Source organism: Anolis sagrei, chromosome 1 (assembly GCF_037176765.1).
Source record: "Anolis sagrei isolate rAnoSag1 chromosome 1, rAnoSag1.mat, whole genome shotgun sequence".
Classification (NCBI taxonomy): domain Eukaryota; kingdom Metazoa; phylum Chordata; class Lepidosauria; order Squamata; family Dactyloidae; genus Anolis; species Anolis sagrei.
Genome location: NC_090021.1, coordinates 108,668,903 through 108,686,075, shown reverse-complemented (window position 1 = coordinate 108,686,075; position 17,173 = coordinate 108,668,903).

Below are 17,173 nucleotides of genomic sequence, written 5' to 3'. Positions count from 1 at the left end.
ATGCTTAACCTTAACTCCGGCAGAGTCCTGAGGCAATCCCATAAACTTCTATCACAGAAAGGGATTGTTTGTTAGAGATTATGTCAGCAAAAGATTCAGTCAGCCAAATATAATGTACACTTCCATCAAAAATAATAATAATACAGCTTAAAAAAACACCAATGACTTAGGTTCTTTATAACTTTAGTGAGCACAACAGGAATTTACTCTAGAATTGACATTTTAGATGGGCTTGTAATCTTAAGGAAATAAGAAGAGCTGTCCTGGATCAAACCAAACTACCAAGGCCCTGTCTTGTGAAACATTCTGTTTCTCCCAGTGTCCAATCTGGACAACAAATAGTACAAGGAGGCCTTCTGATATTGCTACAATTTCACAACTGGCTTCCTAGTTTTCCCTTTTGTATTAAGAAGAACCAGAACAAAAAATAGATGAAAATCTATATTCTCCAAAAGATTTATGTCAGTTTTTTGGTTCTGCTGCACTTCACGTTGGTAGATCTCATACAGAAAAAATGAATTTAGCTGCAAAATAAAGATATTTCTTTCTAACATTTTCCCACCAGACTGAAATCAAGATCCCAGTGCAGCATTCCTTTCCACATGGAAGATGTGTGAGCATCAAACATCTGTAAATGTGACTAAAACAATTGCTCCATTCGCCTGGCAGGAAAGATGTGTCTAATGCCTATATTAGGCTTGTGCGATCAATGAAAAAAAAGATTCAATACTCATTACAAAATTGAGGCGAAGGGTGAATAATTTTCGAAGGTGTTTCTGAAATTATGGACCTAAAATTTATTATAACTATAATGAAGTAACACATTTTTCATTACTTTTTTAATTAAGCAATTGAGCAAATGGGGAAACTCCAGGGGCTCATTTCTCCCTCATTTTTAGAGCTATCATGCTGAAATTTGCTATAATTGTACCACATGTTTTCCACTGTTAGCTCACCAAGTTTCAGAACATTACATCATCTACTAATTTTGGAGGAAATTTTGAATTTTTTACAAACTTAAAAAAAATCCTACAAGAGCTATCTACATGGATTTTATACACAATGCACAAGATAACCGGAGCATCAATCCCTTCAAGTTCCAGAAACATTCACACATCTTCTGATTTTGAGGGATTTTTAAAAGTTAAGACAAAAACACTTGTCCTCCAGAAGCTACAACAACAATCCCCTTGAATGTCTATCTGACATTGTATCTCTATGACACACAATTAACCATAGCACTTTAACTGAGCACAGATTTATACTGTTATTTACTTACTTTAGTCCTCTTTGCAGATTCAATAATTTTATTTATTATAGACTGACTCTAAATGGCTGGTTGCTGCAGCCTTCATTAGTGCGTTCTGATGCTGAGCATTGCATTCTGGGAAATGTAGTTTAGGGCAGGGCCTTTTGCATTCTCTGCCACAGAGGGCCTCGCTTTCCCAAACTATATTTCCCAGAATGCTGTGTTCTCAGTCTCCTGCCCAGTTCAGCTTGTCCCACTCCAGCTGCCCTTCTTTATGGCAACTGGCAAGCAGTCTTGGGCTTAATTTAATCCCCTTCAATGACCTCTTTGGCTTTGTCAAAGTTGCTTAATGCTTATACTGAAAATTAAACTGACTTTGGGAGGCTTCTGAATGTCACAGAATCTTAACAAATATTATTAGTGAGTGTTTTGATTCTTAATTTTTTTTCTCCTCCTTTCCTGCATGTTTCTTAATAGTGATTTGTTTGGATCTGAGGTTTCTTATCCTGTCCTTTGAGGTATACTCTGATTCTAATTCTATTATTCTTTATTTTCTATATTTAGAGAAATATAAATCTGCTTTGGCTTCATTTGATTCTATGTATATCCTAATTTTCTCCCAGAACTGGGAAACGCTTGACACACCTTTTAAAAAAGTACTCAAAGCAACACTATATGTCATAAATATTAAAATACAATTAAAATAGTTGAAATGGTAAACCACAAATTGAGCTAGAATAGTTTTAAACCATTAATACTAATAATTATTAAAAGGGAAAATATAAAGGTTCAGCACATCCATTAAAACCTTTGCCTATAGCAATTGGGCAGCTGTTTAAATCCTGCTGGAGCCAAGAAATCTCTCTCCCTGCCAAAGGAGAGACAATCATTAACTGAATGATTCTGGTTGTTATACCTCACTGACTGGTGAATTTGGACATTTTGTACTATGTTTTGAAATTTCTCACTATAATAGAAGACATCAATCAAAGCTGCAAAGGAACCAGAACCATATGTCTGTTCTAGCATGGTGCTTTAGTTTGTTAAATATTGAATCAAAGAGGATTTACACAATCTGACATGTTACAGGGATAAAAAGAATTTGCTGTGATTCCTCATTATTAATTAATAGTATCTTTAAAAGACATTATTTCTGTAGAAAGTTAGGATATTATCTTGTCTGCTTACTAAAGCTGAAAATGAATAGCATATTTCCTGAATACATATTACTTACTTACTTAGGCGGTCCCTCATTGTTTGAGTATGATGGCCTTCCAGGGTCAGTGTCCTGGCGGTGGGTCCATAGGTGACTGTGGAGCCCTATTCTTGACCCACATGTTATTCCACAGTGTGGACATCAGTTTTCAGGTGGATGGCTGTCCCAGTCAGGATTGGTTTGATGTGCCTTCCTCTTGGCATATCTCTCCCTTTTGCCCTTCATTTGCGCCTCTTTGAATTCGTGCACTGCTGGTCACAGCTGACCTCCAGTTAGAGTGCTCAAGGGCCAGGACTTCCCAGTTCTCGGTGTTTATGCCACAATTTTTAAAGTTAGCTTTAAGCCCATCTTTTTTTCCTGACCACCAACATTCCATTTTTCATTCGTGAGCTGGGAGAATAGTAACTGCTTTGAGATATGGTGATTGGACATTCGGACAATGTGGCTAGTCCAGCGGAGTTGATGGCATAGGAGCATCGCTTCAGTGCTGGTGGTCTTTGCTTCTTCCAGCCCAATGACATTTGTCCGCCTGTCTTCCCAAGAGATTTGCAGGATTTTTCGGAGTCAGCACTGATAGAATCATTCCAGGAGTTGAGTGTGTAGACAGTCCACCTTTTGTAGGTGTATAGCAAGGTTGGGAGGACAATAGCTTTATGAACAAGCACCTTGGTCTCGCTATAGATGTCCCGATCCTCAAACACTCTCTGCTTCATTCGGGAAAATGCTGTGCTTGCAGAGCTCAGGTGGTGTTGTATTTCAGTATCAATGTTGACTTTTGTGGAGAGGTGGCTGCCAAGATAGCGGAAATGATCAACATTTTCTAACGTTACACCATTAAGCTGTATTTCTGGCATTGGAGAGCGATTGGCTGGTGATCGCTGGAAGAGCACTTTGGTTTTCTCAATGTTCAGTGAGAGGCTGAGCTTCTGGAATGCTTCTGCAAAGGTGTTTAGAGTGGCTTGTTGGTCTTCTTCTGAATGCTCACACACAATGTTGTCATCAGCATATGGGAGTTCTATAACAGATGTTGTTGTAACCTTGGATTTCGCCTTCAGTCTGCTGAGGTTAAATAACTTGCCATCTGTCCAATAGATGATTTTCAGTCTGGTGGGAAGCTTCCCATCAACAAGATGAAGTTTCATAGTGATAAAGATGGAAAATAAGGTTGGGGCAATAACACATCCCTGTTTGACGCCTGATTCCACCTTAAATGGGTCACTTCAGGAGCCATTGTTATCCAAGACTGATGCCATCATTTCATCGTGGAGGAGCCGCAGGATGTTCACAAATTGGTCAGGGTGTCCAATTTTTTGGAGGATGGTCAAGAGAGCACTGTGATTCACTGTGTTGAATGCCTTTGCAAGGTCAATGAATGCCATGTACAGAGGTTGGTTTTGTATTTTTCTTGGAGCAGTCATGCAGTGAAGATCATGTCCACTGTTCCTCTGGAGGGGCGGAAGCTGTTCTGGGATTCTGGGAGGGTGTCTTCTGAAACAGGTAGAAGCTGGTTTGCAAGGATTCTTGTGAGGATATATATTTATTCCACTGGAATACATGTATAATCTGCACACCAGGGTATCTTTTCCCCTTACCAAGATGGAAACCCTCAGGGAAACTGTAGGCTGTCAAGCTACTTTCTAGCTATACTAATCGCTTATGACTCATGCTGGATAAAAACGGGAAGGTTATGGCTTAAGATGCTGTTTGGCAATATAACAGGGAGCTAGAAGTGTTAGTATGAATGTTCATCACACCAACCTGTGAGTCAAGATTACATTTTTTCTGCAATCATTTGAAAACAAAAATGCTTAGCAGTACTTTGAGTGCAAATGAAAAGCTGCTTGAAAACATATTACTGGAGCTAGTTTCCAATCTATGACACAACTGATGCGATGGCTTAAAATTAACTATCCTTTTTCTCAACATGATTTAAAAGGCAGGCAATATATTTCTATTGTTCTGTTCAATGAGCTGGAGGTTAGACGTACTTAGAGCAGATCCACTGTAATCAATAGAACAGAACAAACTGAAATGGTGAACAGAAATCCTATTACTATTATTGGGCCTGCTCTGAAGATGACTAAGCATGAGTCTACATATGCCAGAAGTGGCCACATACCCCCTCCTGAACACACCTCCTGGTGGCAGATTGAAATGACATTGCTCAGGCAGGCCAAGACCACATTAGCCCCACTGGACTGTCACCTCATTATCCATTTTGCTGTTGCCACTTCCAGGGCACATCTACATTGACCATTTAAGGCAGTTTCAAACCAGTATTGACGAAAATGGTTTTGATGCGCAGATGATTATATAGGAAATCTTGGAAACAGTTTAAAGTCTAGAACAGGGGTCCTCAAACGTTTTCAACCGAGGGCCAGGTCACAGTCCCTCAAACTATTGGAGGGCTGGATTACAAATTGAAAAAAAAACATGAATTAATTCCTATGCTCACTGCACATATCTTATTTGTAGTGCAAAAACACTTAAAAACAATACAGTAATTAAAATGAAGAACAATTTAAACAAATATAAACTTATTAGTATTTCAATGGTAAGTCTGGTCCTGCTTTTGTCTGATGAGATAGGATGGTTGTTGTTGTTGTGTGCTTTCGAGTCATTACAGACTTAGGTTGACCCTGAGTGAGGGCGGGGTAAATGACCTTGGAGGGCCGCATCCGGCCCCCATGCCTTACTTTGAGGACCCCTGGTCTAGAAGGTGGTGATTACACATATCACATAGAACTGATGCTTTCTTACCTATGCCTGTGTAGGCGTTTGCTGGCTAGTAGTTCTAGCTTCAAATGGCATTAGATGTTCAATGTAGATGGGGTCTTAGACAGCTACGGAGGTTCATGAGAACTCCTGCCCTTCTTAAGTGCTCTGTGCTGATATCACCAGAGGCACTTGAGGAATCAGACTGTCCATGCTGACCATAAGCTCACATAATATAATAGCAATAGCAGTGATATGGGCACAATCTATCAGCACAGGGAAAGCAGGATGGAAGCAGTGTCCCATATGAACAGCAAACTGGTCCAAATTGGACCCAATTTTGCTATCTACACTGTCCTAAAGCTGCAGGATTACTCCAGAGTATCCCCCTGACTTTTCCTAACATGGGGCTAAACCACATTAATTTGGTTTATGCCACAATACTTATCAGAAGTGGGAAAACATTGTGGGGACAGCCAAGTATGAATTTAGGATGATTCTGGGTTATAATGTCCATGTGGGTGAGCCCTAAATCAAGACGTCAAATCCAACCTTCCACTTTCCTCCTCCTCCTCCTCTTCTTCCTTCTCCTCCTCCACCTCTGTAACCAAAGGACCCAAAGGTCTGTACTACTTATTTGTTGCTTCAGTGTCCATTTTGCAGCTACATAAATCTTTGCCTAGTTCCATGATGGTGAACCTATGACACTCGTGTCAGCACTGACACGCATGGCTATTTTTGATGACATGCAGACACAGAGAAATACACCTTATAAGAGCCAATCTAATTCCATCCTTAAATTTGTAAAAGGCTCTACAAATTTAACCTCTGCACATTTCAGCATTGTTCACTCTATAACTCAGCATGGATTATACATTTTTCTTATTTAAATTATAAATATTGCCATTTTTTTCTTGAAGTGACACCCCACCCAAGTTATGCTCAGGTTTTTGGTGAATTTTGACACACCAACCACAAAAGCTTGTCCATCACTGGCCTAGTTCATTCTTGCACGGAGCAATGAGTAATTTCATATGACTTGTCTTTTCTCTATACAAGATTCCATGTGTTTTTGCATATGCATGGTGATGATGTTAAAATGTTATCACCAAAAATTATTGCATATAAAAACAGTGCTTCTGGAAAAGTATTTTTGCAAATTAAAAACCCTAATATAAGACTATATTTTACACAAAGTTCAATAACAACAACAACAACAAAAGGCCACCTTACTTGGATCTGTACACATCATTCAAAAATACATTGCACAGTCCTAAACCCTTAGAAAGTGTTCAACTTGTGATTTTGTGATACGAAATCCAGCATATAGATCTCATTTGCTGTGACATACTGTGTTTTTCTGTCAGTAAAATAATAACTTTATTTTTATACCCCGACTCCATCTCCCCGAAGGGACTTGGGGTGGCTTATATGGGGCCAGGCTTAGTCAAACAGCAAAAACATAACATATACAAAATATAATCATCAGTATAAAAACAAATTTGCCTCCAATGCCTTGCTTTTCAGAAACTCAAAACAACATAAGCAACAAAATAACAACAAAAAACAAGCATCAGAAACAACAACCAATAGTATGATTCAAATCCCGTTGTGCAAAACATACTGTTTTCTACTAAAAATGTTGGCGTGTTTGAGTGTTAATTTAAATATTATCCCACTTGATCTTGAAATAAAAAAGTGAGAGTCTTGTTCACTTGTTTGTAAACCAGCTGTCAAAAGCTAAGACACTATCTGTTCCAGCAAGTCCATCCAGTCAATTTTAACTTGTGAACATTAACCTGAATTTTATTGGTGAATTTTAATCTGCATTTGTTATATGTATTTTATTTTGCCTTTTTAACCATGTTCTACCCTACCTCAAGCTGCAAGGAGAGACAGGAAATAAATAAATGTTATTGTTATTATTATTATATTTTAAAATGTTAAAATTTTACAATATTATTCTATGAGAAGAAGTGACAGATTTTCCCATAGGGATGCATAATTCTTTCTTTAATTTTATTTTTGATCTGACTTTGCCAAACATTTAAATGTCGGAGAAAACAATATGGGAGGTTTTCCTGTCCTAGTCTTGGATTCAGTATGTGCCTTCATCAGTTGAAAGGTTCAGATAACAGCTTGTGGTATTTAAAAAAACCCCAGTTTTCCCAGTTATCATAGGGCACTTCCAGACTTCACAGAAATGCATGCCAAAGCGAGTTTATAAACATGCTTTGTCACGTATTTCTGTCCCCATATCTCCCCCCAAAACCCAGGTTTTCATTCAGGGGTGTCTAGATGCCACCCCTCTTTCACCCCCCCCCCCACCTCCTGGCATGTCATTTCTATGTGTCAGGAGGCCTCTTGGAGCAGCATAATGGTAGTCCAGTAAGTTTTTATTTTATTTTAAGGCTTTTTGGGAGGTTGGGGGGTGCCATTTTGCTTCTCCGGCCTTTTGGAAGACCAAAAGAAATGAGATGGCAATGGAAACTGACACATGGGAGTACCCGGGAGTCAGTCCCCACAGACCCCATAGCCCATTAGACCCGGGCCTTTCAGGAATGAGGTATCAAATTAATTTGGGACAAAGAAAGGTTATTTGGACACCTCTGGTAAAGGCCTGATAGGCTTCGCATTTTGATGCCTGTCTGGAAGGATCCATAGACAATATTGGCCTAGATAAACATGGTCTAGAACAAAGCAGCTCCCAGTATTCAAACCCCTGGTTTTTTCTATTCATATACTATAGAGTAACTCCTGCTTAAGTTTGGCTGGAAGTGAACTATTCTGGAACCCTGCAAAGTTTTTTCAAGGACACACTAACAATAATACTGACCTAGGACCACTATTGATTTAACTCTGAGCAGTGTCTATAGAACAGGATCAAGGTCTTTGGTTTCGCCTCCTGGAGTTCTGAATGCAATATTGTAAGGCTTTGATATTAAAGAGGGTAACACAAAACTACATCTATAAATAGGTGAACCAGTTGAAATACAGTTGAACTAAAAAAAAGAAACCAAGAAGACGGAAAAGAATCTGGGAATTTCCCAATTGCACTTAGAGTTTAAAGAATTTCTTTCAAGAAGGAAGTAACCTTTAAAATGACCTTTTAACAAACTTAATTAACGTAACAGACTGCCAAGGTTTTTTTTTTTAAAAAAAGACTAAATTACAACTTTAAAGAACATAGATGTACTGAACCAAGACAGGCATGTAGTAATGAGGTGTAAGAGACATGAATAAAATGAATACCTGCCAGCTCTGGATCGAACAACCTATCTCTCATCCATGAATCTGTTCCATCTCATTATGACATCTAGTTGCATTTTTAAAAAAGTAACATTACAATAGTGGTTCAATATAAATTTAAGTACAAGGGCAAGGATTTAGTGCTGGATTTGTAGATGAATTTACAGTTTTAGGAAGTGAAGTGGAATAACCAGGAATAGATGCCTCACTATTTCAAACTACAAAGATACAAAAGCTCCTCTAATTCTGGCTAAAAATTGTTGGATAAAATTGGGTAAATGAAAGAGAGGGCAACAAATTGGAAATGGCTGGGACTTGGAAAGGCAGCCATGAAGGAACATCCAATACCATCATATTATACAGTGGCACTACACCTGCTCTCAGTCTGGACACCAAACTCCTTCTGATTCAACCTCGCTGCTGCATCACTTGCTAACTTACATTGTATATGTGGTCTACTGAGGACATCATCACATTGGGCTCCAGCTCCATCCTAGGACACTTCCAGGACAGAGCCAGGATGGAGCTTGACGAAGCCTGTTACATGATACAGGACTACTTCCGGCAGGGCTCCGTCCTCACTCCATCCTGGAGGCAGCCTTCCCATATTCTCATTGCATAGAACGAGGAGAGCATGGTGAGAAGTCAAGCAGCAACCCTGTGGGATGGGAAAAGGGGCAATGCAGGGTGCAGGACAACGTTTTCCCCAACTGCCCACTGGATGTGTCCTATTGCTCTATGGATGTCCTCACTGTCCCCTGGCTAGAGGACCTCAGTGTGATGAGCTCCTAAGACCCCTAGATCCTTTTTACATGTTCTCTTGTCAAGCCAGATCTTCTATGACTTCGATAACCTCACTTCATCCAATAGTTGTTCATTTCATTTTTATTCTCCAGGCTACCTATCCTACATGTGTGCATTTTATTTTTTCTAAATGTAGTGCCTTATGCCTAGCCTTATTTAAATCAACTTTCTTAGTTTTGGACCAGGTCTCCAAACTGTTTGGATCATTTTGAAACTTGATCTTATCTTCTGGAGCATTAGCTGTCTCTCATATTTTGGTCTCATTTGCAAACTGGGCAAACATGCCATCTGTTCCATCATCCAAATCATTCATAAAGATGATGAATGACACCTGGCCTCAGACCAAACCCTGTGACACCAAACTGGTCATTTTTCTCCAGGATGAAGAAAGACCATTTGTTAGCACTCTTTTTAATAACCTCGTTGGTGTACAGTGATAAAAGGCAATTAATTGAAAGAAGCAGACAAGAAAAAAAGAATAAGAAAAGAAAAGGATATAATTACCTAGAGGTGAGGCAAAATTGCATATTGTTGAAGTATGTTAAAGAGATATTGCTAAGGATTAGCTAAGCATAACTAAGTCTCTTCTGGCTTTCATTGGTGCTTCAAATTCAACTGTATGATATACAGTGTTCCCTCACTTATCACGGGGGTTCCGTTCCAGGACCACCCACTATAATTGAAAATCCCTGAAGTAGGGATGCCATATTAATTTTATAATGTTTTTAACCATGCTTCCTTACCCGCCTCCCAGCCTATCCCAAGGCCTGCCTCTCTGGCCTCCGCAGAGCCTTCAGAGCCATGCAGGTAGCAGCAGGCCAGGAAGGCAGGCCTTCTCTGCTGCACCTCAGACCAATGCACTTCTGGGGTCCCTGGCCTCCACTGGACTTAAATATTTTATATTAATATTTTCAAAACCCCATGAAACCGAGTCCATTCAAAGCGAACCACGAAGTAGCGAGAGAACACTGTATTGCATTTATTTATGCTGAAATAGACTGCAAATAAAAACAGCAGCAGAAGAGCAGTAAAGGTTTTTTTGTTTTGTTTTAAAAAATGAAGAGTAGCAAATGTAATGAATTTTAAAGCACTGAAGTGAGACTAGTTAAGAGTGGCTATTGTGAAATAAAATGCCCTAACATGATAACCTTGATCTACACAACATCTCCGCTATTTAAAGTCCCCATGGACCCCAGGGAACAAAGTGAAATGTAGGAAAATTTAGAAAAAAAGCATTTGCCTCAAATGCTCTTTAGTGGACCATGAAGGACCAAAAATATAGTATATCTGTTGGGTTTTTTTTTTTTTGGCAGGAGCAGGTGTAGTAGAGAGGGCTAATGCAGTCTCTTAGTCCTCCATAGTTGCCCATCCTTGGTGTAGGTTGATGTGATCTTACTACCTGACATGTGATTGGAACTGATTGTTCCCAGCCTTTGAGTTATTCTTATGCTGTGCAGTGGATGAAAAGCCAAAATGGATATTCTGGAAAGCGAATCTGTTCCTTATTTGAAGACATAGAACAATAAGCTCTTATATTTTTGCAGGGAACCAATGACAATTTCCTGCAGACATAGTAGCTGTCACTAAGATTAGGATCTAATGGAAATTGCTATTTACCTTCTCTCCCCCCCCCCCCATCTTTTTGTTGAAAAACAAATAAATAAAGCAAACCCTAGCAATTGGGGATGCTGACCAAGTTTCCTGCTTGCCACTCTATTTATTTCCCATGTCTTCCCTCATTTTGTGCATACTTCTTTGGCAGCCAGCTGTTGAATGACCTCTATTCAGACATTTGTGCTTTGGGGCAGCGTTCACAAAACCTGACAACTCCAGTTAGTAGCTAACTTTCTTCCTTGTCTTGAAAATCCTGGCAAATACATGTTCCTTGCAGTTCTTTGTTACAAAGGTGTTGTGCCTCTTTGGCTTTTGTTGTTCTGTGCCTTCAAAAGAAGGACAACTGATGGTGATCCTATCACGGGTTTTTCTTCTCAAGATTTATTCCTCTTGCGGTGAGAGAGTATGACTTCCTCACAAAATTCATATGTGATTTTCTGTAAAGAAAATAATGTTCCAAGTGCAAATATTAATTCCTGTGCAGAAAATGTTTGTTTCTATGCAAATCGCCTGTGTGTGTGTTTATTTCTTTTAACAAGGGACAAATTCTTAATTAAAGCATTTCCTGCTGTCATCGCAAGCACAGTGTTCTTCTAAGGGAAACGTCAATCCTCCCTCAGCTGCTATAAATTTTGCTGCCAGGGTCAGAACGAATGAAAGAGATCCAGCAGAGTAGCAGCTATGACTCTCATCTCTGAACATGAGAAAATCTTGCTTTCTTGGCACTGCAGGCATTGGCTCCACAGCACAACTGCAAGGTAGACTTGCCCTAAAGAAAATGATGGTATCTGGGCTATAGTTTGAATCTGAAAGGGTTTGCTTCCTGGCCCTTTAAATAACTCTGCAACCAAGACACTTTACTCATCTGAGCAATATCCTTGAGGTTAGCTTTTCCTGACAGCTATCTTGGATTATAAGTCCTGTCCACCTTTGATTTGAGAAGCATCTACCTTCAACTCTCTATTGTTCTCTTGGATTGCAGCCCTTTCCTTAGCACTTGCCCCACTCTTTGTTTTCTTGTTCTGGGACTTCTCCAGTTCATGTGTAGTGGTATGCATGGCCCTTCATCCAACAATACGCACATTGGAACTCAAATGGAGCCTGGAAGTTGCAGTTTGGTGAAGTACCAGCAGTCTTGGGTAAAAACACTAGACTTTGTAGAGTTGTAACTCCCACAATTCTATAACACTGAGCCAAGAAGTGCAAGTGGTGTCAAACTGCATTAATTCTACAGTATAGTATAGATGCAACCTTACTCAAGCATGCCATCTTTCAGATCTTCAAGAGGGGGCCTGCTGTCAGTTCTGCCACCCTGACAGGCACATCTGGAATAGATATAGAAGAAATGTAAAGCTGATCCCTATGATTTGTAGAGGAAGGATTTCAAAACTGCCAGATCCTCTAATTAGATATTATTTGGTTAACATACATGGAAAATTACATCATTTCCAAAATTTGAAAAGTCCTCACTCATCAGGATCTGGAGCTTCTTGAAGGACAAAAGGAAAACTTGGGGAAGTTACATTTTGTCCTATAATTCCCAGTGTACAGATTCGGAAATTCTGGGAGTTGTAATGAAAATGTTGTTAAGTTTTTCGAGCTGTATGGCCATGTTCCAGAAGCATTCTCTTCTGATGTTTTGCCTGCTTCTATGGCAGGCATCCTCAGAGGTTGTGAGGTCTGTTGGAAACTAGGAAAATGGGGTTTATATATCTGTGAAATGTCCAGGGTTGGAGAAAGAACTCTTGTCTGTTGGAGGTAGGTGTGAATGTTTCACTTGGCCACCTTGATTAGCATTTAATGACCTAGCAGTTTTCAAGGTGTGGCTTCTTACTGTTGGGGGAATCCTTTGTTGAGAGGACATTCCACAGATATATAAACTCCATTTTCCTAGTTTCCAACAAACCTCACAAACTCTGATGATGCCTGCCATAGATGCAGGTGAAACGTCAGGAGAGAATGATTCTGGAACATGGCCATACAACAACCCAGTGATTCTGGCCACGAAAGCCTTCGACAATACACAAAATAGTAATTTTTAAAGGTCTTACTAGAACGCATAGAAAAGTTGCTGATTTGGCTTAAACCTTAGCATCTCATCAAGCTTATCTTCCTATTTTCTTAATATGTTGGTATCCTTGCAGAGTATAAACATGTTAATAATATAGTGGAAATAGGGCCCAATGTACATAGGGTTCAAATGAAGGACAGAAAAAAATTGCTAGAATTTTGTGAAAACAAACTCAGAGGTTCTGAAACTGGCAAAAGCAGTCCTGGTAGCAACAGTGAAACTAACACACCCTGTAGGTCACATTTAACGCTTTGCAATGGTTCATAGAACTCTCAAGTGTACAAAGAAGTGAAGCGTTGCAAAAAAGGAAGGTGGTGAAAATATGCCACTTGACGTGAAGCAGAACTCCTAGCAAAACAGCATAAATATCAATTTGCTTGGTCAGATCAGAGCAGGTACGTTAACTCGATTATGGGCACACAAATGTCACTGAAAAATGTTGTTATGTTAATTATTTTTACTGTGTGGTCGGCTCACAAATATCTATGGTAAAAAACCAAGAAGGACAGTCTCCTCCCCTTGCTATCTTTTCTGGATAAGGCCTGTTTCTCTACAGGACAAGGATTTTTCTCAAACTAACACCACAATAGCTAATAATTATACACATGTTGACTGACTAGCTTCATTTTCTTTTCAGCTCTGGTGTCAGCAGCATTTTAACATTTGTCATCTTGAGTTCCAAACTAAGTTGACAGGATGCTGATATGAACTGACCTATTATTTATCATTGGGGTAGGCTTTGTTTAGTAAAAACATTGATAAATGTGTTTGTATCTGATCCACTCATACAGAGGTCAGTTGCCTCTCTTTCTTTCACCAGAGACATCCGTAAAATAATTTCCCACTGTGATACTTAGACTCAAGATACTTCCACATTGACTGCGTAATGCAATTCAGAACTAATTTGATGTCACAAAATGCACACCTCAAAACGTGTGCTGAGGTGCACATCTAAAGGCATTTTAAAAGTCTGAGTTCTGGCAAAAAATGTCCTACGGAGATGCTAGTGTGTCCCAGATTCAGGGCAAAATTGCCTCCGCAGAATGCAGATTGCCCCTGCTGAAGCACAATAAAGGATCCCAAACAGGGGCTGCCAAAAATGCCCCAAAGGCTCAGCAGCAATGGGCTAATTGACTCCCTGGGAGAAGTCATTGATTGCCTCCACTTTTTACTGCCATTTTCCCTTTCACCCTATATGCCGCTGATATGCATACCTCCCAGAAATTGGAGAAATACTCCTGCAAAGCAGTTTGACGCCAGGTTCCATGTTCAATGTATTTCACCCATCTGGCTTCAAAATGGTTCCAGACCTGCCATTCTAATCACCTGTCAGTCTAATGAAACTGGTTCCAAGATGGATTTTAGTAACAGTCAGTATAGAAGCGCTCTCAGCTAAAATGATTAAAGTGGGCCAGTGGTTAGATCCAGTTAAAAGGATGTACCACAAAAATGTGGTAGGAAGTGCTCTTGGAGAACATAAGTACTTATGCCCTTAGGTGCCATTGTTTACCAACTAGGGAACCATGATACCAGACAACATAATGAAGTACTAACGGGCCATTTTATAAAGTTAACTTTAAACTTTAATTAATTCCAGATATGGCAGGAGGCCCCTATTTGTCCTGTTCTATCACCCCTGACAATGCACTCATAATCTGTGTGCCAGTCAATATTTTGGCTGGGCTCAAAGCCAGCTGTCAACAAAGGAATCTTTAATAGGGAACCTTTCTCCCACGTCCTGTGACACAAAGGGAAAATGTGGTCCAGGCTAGCCCCAAGGCTAGACTATTTGGAACGGGTTGGGCCAAGGCTAGTGCAAGGAGAAGGGAAAAATGGGGCTGGCTGAATCCTACAGTGCAAGGATTGGTCTCAGCAATGACCCTACTAGGGGACCAGGGAAAGGCAGCCTTTTTGGCTTTGCTTTTTTCCCCTTGTATTGAAAATGAAACTGACTTTGGGAGGTTTTCGATATTTACAAAAGGCAAATGAAAGTATTGGGTAAGTTCAGTTTTTAAGTTTTTAAGTTTTTGGCACGGGCCATGCCTGCGCACCGGATATCGCATCATAAATACGAATTTAACAAATAATAATAAAATGTGATATGATCTATGACACCTAGCAAAAAAATTGCACATCCCTGTGGGCAGACTTTTAAAATGGCTGAAACTGATTTATGTTCCAAATAAGCTAGGTAGCAAACCTAGGCTTCATATAATTCCCACCTCAAATGTTCATAAGTAGAGTTGCTACTCCATTCTCTGCATTTCCTCTGTAATTCTAAAAAAAAAAAATAACATGACCTACATATAACCCACCTGCAACTTCCCATTCTTTTCCCATCATTCACAACCAATGACAATATGGATGAGAGCAGACTGATGGAAAACAGGCTATAATAATATTCTAAAAGGCAGCAGGTTCTCTCTGCTTTGTGCAAAGAAATGGAAAATAGATTCCATTTGTGGCGGCGTTGGAATTTGAATATCAGATGAATGGGTATTTTTAGCATTATTTTTTTTTTGTGAGCTGACTGTATTTTCCAGAAAATGGTGGTGTTGCTGGAGTACTTAGCTGGCCATATTGCCTGATATTCAGTATGAAAAACATATTCAAACAGCCGTATAGTTCCAGCACAGAAAACCCAATAATAGCAGAGGCGGGAATTCCCTGAGCTGTGGATGCAGATGGTATAGATTTCTTTGAGTGGAAGAAAGGAAATACCTTGTGTCTCAGTGCCATGTGAATGTTCCCAGTATGTGTTTACAATAAAGCCATGCCAAGGGCTTTATTAGGAGTGAAATGAAAGATTAATAAACTCCTGAAACAGTAGCAGGTAGCTGATATTTTTGTTACGCAAGAGCTCTCAGGTACTTGAATTTGAAACTAGATTTATTTGCCTCTTGCAGGTACATTCATCATTTTTCTGTGTTGCTTGACAGCAACATCAAATGCAATTCAAGAACCAGAAAACACATTTTCATATTCTTTAAAGAGAAACTTCATAGACACACAGCTGCTTGGTTGAGGTTTTGCTATTACTCCACTAATTCCAAAAGTCATTTTTAAAAATTAACCAACTTACCTCTTTGGTTGGTTTGCATGTCCAACTCTTGGTGTTTGTTCTGAGCTCAGAAATTATTTACAAACAGGATTATTGATGGTTTCATACCTAAAAGGTAGTGACATGTTACAATTTTTGTAAAGTAACTTCATTTTTATGACAACTAAAATAATTAATTGGTTATAAAAAAATGAAATGTATTGAAAGTTGCAAATATGTGTCGTCCAAAAATATTGTTCTCCTATCTCCCTCATAATTGCTCCAACATCTGCCGTAGGACATGTGACACTTTAAGAGACAGCATTTTAAACATGTAATATTATTTTCCTACCACTTAGGACTATGGCAGATGCAATCCCCCCCTCCCCATTTCTACACACTTTTAAAACAGTTTACAGATGGAGTTCTTTGGAGCCCATCATACGATGTAAAACGCCTTCTGCCTGTCGCCCATGGTGCTCAGTCTATAAACTATTTTAAAGGTGTTTAGAAATGGGAAGATTTGGAGTTGGGGAGAAATCATCCTCTCAGCTCCTGATTCGCATGGAAATGGCAGAAGGAGCTTGTTACACAGGGAATTTACCCATGTTACATTTTTTGTGATATTGACGAATGAGTTTTCCTATTGATGGTCTCCAAATGAGCCTCGATGCTCCATTTGTTGCCCAAAATCCTGTTGTATTATCCTTTTATGGTAATTTATTTTAATTAATTTAGTAGTCAGGAATTGCACAACGTTGAGATATCACCACTTAGCTATTCCTGTATTTTCTCCTTCCTTGAAACTTTGATTTCCAAAGTATTAACAATACTTTGGAAATCAAATAATAGCTTGCTTGTTAATAATTTCCCACTCCCCTTTTTATTACAAATTATAAGAAGTACTAGTGGTGGTCTTGTAGAAAGCCCTGGAACTATTTATAACTTAATTCTACTTTTAAGTATTAGCATATCATTATAAGTGCTCATATCACATTGGTGACAGAAGTTATAATTTTAAGACTGATAATGACATTCCTTTTTTCATAATAACTTAAAAACTAAACTCCCATCTTCCCAGTACCATGAGGCTTTGGACTACCGCCATCTCAGAGGTTTCCCTTTGAAAGAAAGAATGTGGAGTGGGTGGGGTTTACACTTGCTCATGTGATAGCTCTGAACACAGATGACTTCAGTATAAATGGTCAAAAGAAA